Raw genomic sequence first — 10097 nt, 5'->3', positions numbered from 1 at the left:
CAGCTTAATACAGTTACCCCAAGTTACCAAAATGGCAGTTGATAATTGATGTGTCATTGAAGACCTTGAATGAACATTAAGTTTAAATATTTGAATACTAGAAATCTTCTAAACGTAATAATAATAATAATAATAATAATAATAATAATAATAATAATAATAATAATAATAATAATATTAAGCAGGAAGATTGAATAGACTTACACTTGCATATAGCCTAGTCTTGATTATGGATTGCAGGATATAATTGCTTAACATTGTTTTTACACTGTAAGGTCAGGCCCGGGTTATTGCTGTGTCCGGTCCCACCACTGCTAAAAGGGTAGTGGAGTTTGGGGTTTTTAAAAGGTGTATTATACATTTAGAAAAACTGTCTTTTCCCATGTTTGCATGCTATTTATACACGCTTGCCACCTGTCACAATAAAGATAAAAGTCTCCACAGGTATACAGACCTGGTCAGAGAGCCATAAAAGTCTGTCACAACTTCTCTTATGCTTTATGACTACCATTTCAAAGTGACATTGAGTCTGAACCAATGTTTTGGGGTTTTTTTTTATGTCAAAAGCACAGTAAAGAACAAATTATATCTGCTAGTGCCTCAAAAGGTGACAACCCCAAGTTATTACATTATAGTTTACAACGAACTTTGACTGGGTCAAGTGACCTATACAGAAAATGCAGTGTATATAAAACGGCGCTTACAGTAATATCTGGAATGGATCAAACTCTTATGTAATGATCCTTAATCGGCCCAGTTCCAAGTCATGAAAGATTTCCTCTGAGTGGGAAGAGTACACTGCAGTATCCTGTAAAGTACATAACTCAGTTTTAAAAACAAATAAGAAACAACAATGAGACAGAATAATCAACATGCGATGGCAGGTCTGAGGCCATATAACTTCTTTGTGTATTTTGTTTCATTTTTCTTTAGTGTTTATTTGCTTTCGTTTGGTTATTAGAGAGTCAGATACAGTGGCACTGGTACGTTTTACATACTGGGGGTGCTGAAAGCCATTGAACAAAACTGTAATCCCTGTATATAATGGAAGCCATGCGTTTGGTTGCTATTATGTTAAACATGTTTATAAGACTAAGCCGGCATCAACACCTGTCTATCTATTTAAGTAAATAAAAATGCTTTACCCACAATCCTTGCTTTAATGTTTACAACATGCTTACCATAAACTGTTTAGAGCAAGCCAATCAAAAAGTATTGCAATTTAGAAATGTTTACTTGTGAGAATAGTATATTTTATTTACATTTACATATTTGTATTTTATTTACAGTAGTCCTTGTGATGAGCTGATTTGAGTAGATGGTGTCGCTAAAGAATTTACAAAACATCTGATATTCTTTTTTGGGACATTTTTAATAAGCGTTCTACTGTTCACAGTCACGTGCAATGCGTTTCCAACTACTAATCCAGATTCCAACCACGTGCTTTATAAAATATCATGTGACAGTAAGCATTGATTGGTCTAATATTTGTGTTTTAAAGCAATGGAAAAAGGTGCATTGCACTGTACACACACAGCTAACAAGAGCCACGAAACGAGCAGGGTTTATCACTGCACCAGCAGGTGCACAGCACCAATATATTTCAAACCAGGGGATCCTCTTTCTGAGACATGCTACCTGCTGTGCTTTCCTACAGGAATGGCCAGCTGTGGACTCCCAACCAACAGGTGGGCATGTCCTGCAGGAGCTTCTCACAGTAAAAGCTGGCCTGCCACGTACAAAGTGATAATCGAGTATATGGACTAATGGAAAACAACTGGAACTAAGGGATGGATTGGATCTACTGGAATACCTAAGCTACACTAAATGATTAATGTTAATGTATAGTTTATAGATTTAAAATATTATTATTCCTAAAGATAAAAAGAGATGTTTACACATTTAAATGTGGTAGTTTTTATAACCAATTAATTGATTTTCTGTGAGGGGCAGGCTCTGACCACATTGGCTGTGAAAAGAACCTTTGTGCTGAATGTTCGCAAACACTGCAAGGTCAGCGCCTGGGCACAGCAAAGCTGAGCTAATCCCAGTCACTGCTCAGGGAATCTTTAACAGATGCGACTAGAGCAAAAAGCTTCTTCTCAGTTCCAGGCTCTGCTTTTTAGCCAATCACATTATTTTTCAGGGTCCAGGGCCGAGGTTGTGTCCAGAGTGACTTATTGGTGTTACTGTATATTGCAAATGCAACTTGGCACAACATCTGCTGTGCTGGCTGGCTGGCTTAACCCACAAGGGTTACTTTTGGAAAACGAGCAGAAAAGTGACATATTGCGGATAAGAGCTCCTCCCCCCTCCAAATCAAAACTAAAAATACAAAATCTCATCTTAGGCTTGAAACTGTGAAGAAAAGTACATAGAAAATTGTAAAGAATATTGACTGTGCTCTGAGCATACATTGGACCTACACACATACATGCACAAAGACTGGGGAAAAGCACAGGTTGCTTAGTGGCCACCTTTTAAAGTAAGTGAGGAATGGATGAAGGGCTCATTTTCTCTCACTTGGAGTCTTCAACACTTCCTTTATGGAAAAGATAAGAGGAAAGCTCATGTCAAGAAAGCCTACATTTCTCACTTCCTCCAAGAGTAGGTGAATTTTGGCCTGAGGGGAGGGTCCCCCCTAACCCAGAGAACAGCTAGTGTTTTCTCCCAAGCAAGTTGTGACCTGGATTGACCTGGCTTAGCTTCATTATATCAACACAGCTGTAGGCTGATATATAGTGATACCAGTGTCTCTATTGCTATGTAACAAATTGGCAACATATCCACAGACTTCCATGCTGTGTTTACACTTACAAGTCTTGGGTTAGCTGGCTCTAACAATTTGTTTCAGTTACATCACCAGTTTACACCAGTTACACCAGTTTTGCTTTGATCCTGTATGCATGTGCATAGTGTCAGAGTCAGCACCATGCAAGAGTTTGAATTTTGTCTGTACCAATAGTCACTAATATCAAAGTTAACAATACAAGCTTAATTTAAACACATTATATGTCTACGTAGGCCAACTTTAGGTCAATTCAGCTGTGTTTACAATTTACAAAAAGCTGTTCTAACCCTAACCCTAACCCTAACCCTATGACCTATGTTAGCTTAGAGCCATCTTAAAAGTTACAGGTGTAAATGAGGTACCAGACTCACAACTCTTCTTAGCAATCACAGTATTCCTATTATATGTTCATATGGTACAGTGATGCTTTTCGTTTGTTTTAATACTGTCTTCTCAATATACACACAACAGCTGCAAGAGCTAAAGCGATCTCTAAATCAACAATCACTCAGTCAAGGTCGGAAAGCTTGGATTCAAAACAGCAGTAGCAAACGACAGCTTCAACAAAGCAAGGAGCTTGAAAAATGTCATTTTTATTCCTCTGCAAAAATAAATGACAGTTCCTTTAAAAGAAATATCATTTAAAAAATGGGAAAGATTGAAAAGACTGAACGACTTCGGGAAAGTCATTTGCAAAAGTCAGCGGGTTGCAAATGTTCCACTTCCCGTGGGGTGCAGGAGTGCTGAGAGATCAGGGACAAGAGACGCACTCCCTTATCAGACTTTATTCAAAACAGCTTGGGCAGTGTGAGGGAGCCAGCTCCAGCTGCCATAGAGCTAGGGTGTGGGGGTACTGGGGTCCAATCTGGGTCCAGGGAACTGACTCTGGGCCAGACATAGGCATTAGCTCATATTAATGACTGATAACCAAGACGATTCAAACCCTTCATCCAAAAGTTTATAGAATCATTTATAGAAACTGACTCCATGACCGGAATACAAATCTGGGGGTGGCAATCATTGCTGTACCTTTCCAGTGCACACTGGGCTCTATTTTAATTATCTAAAATTAAATAGGCATACTGCCACACTGTAGCTTGTAAACCTGTTCTATTATACACCCCCTTTAACCATACTTTTATTGTATTTAATCAAGCTGGTGTTAATACCAGCTGGATTAATATAGAGTTTAAAGGCCAGTCACTGTTGAGATCGTTAAAATAACTCCCACTGTCTATTCCATAGAGGTAGAACAACCACTGTCAAATAGTTGAGGTCTTTAAACTATATATTAATAAACTATATATTAATAAATCATGTATTTGATATTGTCTGGTGCTCAATTTGTGTACACACAGTTTTGTAACCTGCTTTAAAACTGCTTGGAATCTTTTAAATCTACTGTATTTTAGAAATGTTCTAAAATGCCATTATTATGTAATTCATACCAATGCAGAGCTGTTATTTTCAACATTAGCCTTCCTAATATGAGCTCACTTGTCAAGAACTAGCCATTTGTCTATTTAACTTTGTACACAAGCCGTGGGGCAATCACAGGGCTGAACAAGGAATGAAGGAATAAAATGAAGCAAAGGGGTTCTGGAAACTGTAATGTAAGGATGGCTCTTCATCTCAGACCCCTTCCCTGGCCCCCCACCGCACAGGGCTTTAAAATCTCCTGTCGTAGCAGGATTTTGGGGTGTTGAGTCTAGTTGTGTGTAGCTGAGCACTGCTGAGGAACACGGCTGATCCTTGGCCAACGATGAGACTCTTTCTGCCAAGCCACTGCTGGGGCCAATAAAGTGGAATCGGAGGATGCCGCTTTGGTTTAGTCCTGGCAGGGAGAGTGGGTGTTGAAATGCAGTTGGTATTTGCACTTCATAAATTCCAACTTTCTATCACTTATCTCTCTTGGCATGAGCAGCTATCTCCAGTTAAGGATACACAACACTCAGTGAGGTATTGGATTCTTTCGGCCTCTCCCTTTCAGCTCCAGCCAGCCTTTCTGATGGGTACAATTGACTCATTCCTGAATTCATATATTTTTTAGTACATCAAAACAGTTAAGGAGCTCCCGGGATGCTGTTGGGAAACAAAAAACTATTACTGCACCAGCCAAAGCCACAGAGCTGCTGGAAACATCATATTCAAGCCCATGTCAGCCAAAAAAACTGGCAATGTATTAATCAATACGTGATCTTTTAGTATTCATTTTAAAAGTTTTTGCTTTTAATTTAGTGTCTGTGGAATGTGAACGACTGGGGGGTATTGCAGTCCTCTGTCTTTCTGTTTGTCTGCCAAATGCCATTTTAACCCCTGCCTGTCTAACTTCCAACATGTTGCACTAAATCTTTTTCATAAGCCACAAATGTACTGGTCACAATTATAGTGTGGGCTCCTTATCCCCTCAACACCATGTTAGAAACACACCTGGACTCACCTATAGATATCTTCAGCTTTGTGTAACTGCACTTTAAACTTGACCCTAACCGTACCAGTACATGAACAGCCTCACCGGTTTACTTCAGTTTCCGATCTCCTGAAGGGATCAGCGGGAGACCCTCGTGAACCTTCATTAGATTGTAATTACCTGTTATAAGCATTTACCTGAAGAATTTATGAAGGCTGCATACCAGCAGAGATTAGATGCACATAACCTGAACACACCCCCTTATCTCCTTCCCAGCGCTCCCCCTCTCTCTACTATATGTCTTCAACCCTGTCTCTTACTTCCTCTCCTTTAGCTCCCCATCAATGTCTCCTAGAATTATCACACAGATTTGCCCAGTGCCAGATGTGCATCTACAGGTGAAATGGGGACAGTAGCTCAGCTTTGGCAGATAATTGCTATTAGGTTAAAAATGATTCTTGGCTTCCAATCTCAGGATTTGCACGCTATGGTCCTCAACTTAATTCTACTTATTTTCTCTGCAGAATTACAAGATACAAAAAATAAGAAGTACAACTAAAAGAACATATTTGTTGTGTTGATTTCTTTTGATAGTTTTGGATACAGATCAAATGTATACCCATTTAAAATATTTTTTCTACATACTGTAATTGATTTCCTTTAAATTATCTGTTCTGTTTCTGCTTGACCACCTTATTCATGTTATTTATTTACAGGGTGCATATGTTTATATAGAGAGGTAGACAGATTTCCTTTTGCACCAGTAGCTCCAAACACAGCACTTGAAGAAAGAAGATAAAAACAATTTGAGAGGATGCTTTGTAAGTATGTAAGACAGAGCAGAAGTTAGGAAGGTAGGAATGTGTTTTTCCTAGAATCAGACTGTTCAAATACACTTAGGAATCTGTATTTACTAATAAGGGCATAAACACCTTGGAAAATGTTGCATTTCTACAAAAGCAGTAGTCCAACCACTCTATTTACACCAGTCCAACCACTGTATAACAGTTTACAAACTTCAAGTACTGGCAAATATACCAACCAGGTAGAGAGCAGGGACATATATTGATGCTACACTGGAAGCTAGATGATGACCTGTTTGGAAAATGCTCTTACTAATGGAGTTACAGCAGTATAGAGAAAAAGTACTGCCCCTATAGAGGCACAATAGAGCTGATTGGCCAGTTTAATCCTCAGAAGCGCTCCTCTTTCCCATCCTATTGTATCAGGTCTCTTAGGCAGTGTAGGTTTGGGATGGGATAATATGGAGATAATGGTTGTACATGCTATCAGAATAGAGGTAGGATGGTATGTGTTTGCTGAGATGTGGGCTATAAATCCATGAATCCTCCAGCACTTTAGCTCTTTGGGGGGCAGTAAACAGGCAATGGTGGGAAATCTTTCACTTTAATGACTAAGAAAGAGGTCAGCACATGATAAGCCAGTGCCATCGGTTATCATGTTATCCCTGGTCTCCAAGAGATAGGAGCAAGATTCGTCACACACTAATATAATTGAGTTGATAATCTGCAGTCCGTAATAAATATTGCTGAGTACAGCATTGACACCATGTAAAGCTGGGATTACTGTATGTTGTTAAATGAACAATCTGGATGGCTGCTGTAGAAAAAACACATTCACTGCAGAGTAACAAAACCTGGCTGGAGATCGAGACCACAAGGATAAATACTATAGAGCATATCCAATTGAGCAGTTCAGATCCAAAACATCTTGAAAAGAATAACGAACAAGCAAAGTAGGAATGCCAGAAGTTTAAATCACATTTCAAAGACTTTTGTTTTCTCTGCTTTACTTCACTGACAGCACCCTAGAGTACTGTACACGGGATTGAGAAGTTTACATTAAAAGCGATATTGAAATGTAAATTCCAGCAGTCTCTCTATCACTGCTCTATATGGTAAACCAAGGTGTTCATCTGTCCTCCTCCTACATTTTTAAGATACCTTTAAGTCAACTTAAAATCCTTCACAGGCACCACGCAAAGACCTCTTGATATCATTGCATACTACATAATAAATCCTCATCAAAGCCAATCTCCAACATTCTCAGAGCTTTTAAAATTGAATGCAGAAGTTTGACTATTTCACTGTTTTGACAATTGCAGCTTTTCCCCTTAGTGTTGGATTCAATAGAGTAGCTTTTGGGCGTAAACCAATAAGAAATGTAATCAAAGCCTTAAAAAAAAACGAACTAAAAAAAAATAAAAACAAAAGTTCTTCCAATTTATGTTGCCTAGACTACCTAAATAATAATAATAAAAGAACACTAGTGTACCACCAAGATTAAATTGAAAGCAACGCATCCCTGTCAACCTCTATTATTAGGGTCTGGGCTGGAAAAATATGGGTTTATTTCATTTTTATAAAGTAATTGATCATACTGTACAATGATATCATATCCGATATCAGCTTGCAGTTCTGGGGCCAGCCAGATTACAGTAATAAAAATAATGATGAAATAATCAGAAACACACAAAAATACCTGTCTGCTTATCCGTCTGCCTGCCTACCTTGTCTGTGGCACAGAAATAGCTTTATCCTGTCTGGGAGCTGTGTAAACTGTAGCAATTTGAAAGGTTTGAGTCTAACCTTTCACACGCACACCAGCCTTTAGTTCAGCCTCTGAGACAAAACTGTTGAACAAGGGCTTTAGCAAGTCAAGCGCGAGATAATCCCACTAACAGAGTTAGCAGAGAGAAAAGGGAAACCTTTTAATCAATTTACAATAAAAATGTCAAGATCTATGACTTGCTGAGATACTTGCGAGTCCACAGAAAGTAAGAAAACATGCTTTCTCCAACTTTCTTCATATTTACTGGTTGGAATCATAGATGAACAGGGAGCTGAAGATCTGGTTTCTGCTTTTTCAATGACACATGGGCCAGCTGTACCTTTAGTGGGAGATAAAGGTCACTTTATCATGGTATAGTCATGAAAGGTTTAATCCACAGGTTATTCTTTTTGTTTTTGTTTTTTTCGCACAAAAAGTGACCCACACTTTTTTGATAATATACAGGCTTTGCAATATAAAAACTATATTTTTTATAGTTCAAAAAGTCTACTTAATGTAGTTCTATTTTGGTCTTATTATATTTCCTCTTAATAATATAAAAGTCTGCTGGCAGCCATCCTATTACTACCTTTATCTTGTCAGTTTATAGAAACTAAACCGGCCATAACTTAGATGGGTTATATCCAATAAATATCAACTGTTCTGTAAGGTAAAGGCCAGATCTCAATGTTCCCTAGGAAGGCAATGTGAAGGAGCTTAGTTAAATTCAGATCCTGAACACTTGGACATCATAACAATCCCATCTAATGAGAGATAAGAATGGGGTGGTCTGTAAGAAATAAAACTTCAAGGGGCTAGGTGGTGCAGTGAGTTCCAGGAAATAATGTTCTTAATAAATGACATCAGTCCTATCCTGGAGCAAACAGGAAATTGGGGACCAGCAATGAAAACATAACATGCAAGAATTACAATTACAGAATAAGTCAAGCAGGAGCCACAAGAGAACGAGCACTGAGCGCTGGATTTAGGGCCACTTAGTTTAGAGTGGAATACTGCTATATGACCCAGACGACCATTAATGATAATCTCTCATTTGAACGATTCTTCACAGCTCCTTTTGGCCCAGCAGGATCAAGCCGGGGCCAAAGCAAGGCAGGATGCTCTTTGACAGTTTGGAAAACAGACACAACATCAAAGCAGAAGAAGCTTGGCAGCTGCAATAAAAAAAAAAAAAAAAAAATGAAAACAATTCTGACAAGTTGATCCAGAGCAGAAGAGACTGATTACTTTGGTATTTCTTGGAACACAAACAATTCATTTCAAAAAACGTAAAGCAGTATAATGGTATGTGACACAAGAAAGCTATGAACCGTGATGTACAACTATACAGCACAAGCCAAGCCGATAATGCCTTAGTCAGTACAGTATAGTACAGTACTTATGAAAATTCATGATTGAACTTGAGCTTATATAAAGAAACAAACAGTATCACTAGATGGGCAGATGTGGATTTACACGTATCTAGTTACTGCAATCAACTGGAAGGAATGGATTAACTAATAATGTGTTATTTCACAATGGAAAAATGTGGAATACCAAATAATTATTTTAAGTGCCCTCTCCCCACAACTGTCAATAAAAGTAACTTCTAAAGTGGTTTCCACCACCTGCGTGGCACCTGCACAGATCCCTGCTCAGCTGAAGTTAAACCCTTCACCTCTGCTTGGGATCCAGGCCCGGGATTCAAGCACACTCTAATCCCAGGCCTCAGAGGCCTAGCCTGGATCAACACAGCTCTGTCATGTGTCAGTTCTGCTGAGGGAGGAAAATACTCAGTCTAGGCTGTAGTACTGATTGAAAATCTATAAAATTACCAAGTATAACTATTCAAACTTGTGTTCTGGTAGTGTGATGTGGGTTAGCAGCGGAGTGCTATTTGTATTCAAATCCAGGTCTCCCCATGAATGTAATACACTTCACCATCTATTGTCTTTCCCTATCACGCTCCAGTTTAAAAGGTATTTGAATCTCTAAAGCTTTTCATGAACTGCTGTATAAACTTTGATTACACACACAGGCTTGTGATGAAGCATGGAAGCGTGTAAGCATGATGAAGCGTGATGAAGCATGGAAGCAATCACAAGAGTGGCTGTATGTGTGTAATTAATTGATGCCCTTTGACAGTGATAGTCAAGAAACACTTAAATAATTATTATAAATGGTCAGCACAATTCAGCTGTTTTTCTATGTGATGTTAAAGTACAGTTTTACCAACTCATTCTGTGGACCACCTGCAACTGTTCCATGCACGGATGAGCATCATGATCTTTTTTTTTATAACTCAGAGCTTTTAGCTTGCAATAT

Source organism: Polyodon spathula, chromosome 13, assembly GCF_017654505.1.
Source record: "Polyodon spathula isolate WHYD16114869_AA chromosome 13, ASM1765450v1, whole genome shotgun sequence".
Taxonomy (NCBI): domain Eukaryota; kingdom Metazoa; phylum Chordata; class Actinopteri; order Acipenseriformes; family Polyodontidae; genus Polyodon; species Polyodon spathula.
Note: the sequence above shows the minus strand (reverse complement) of the source record.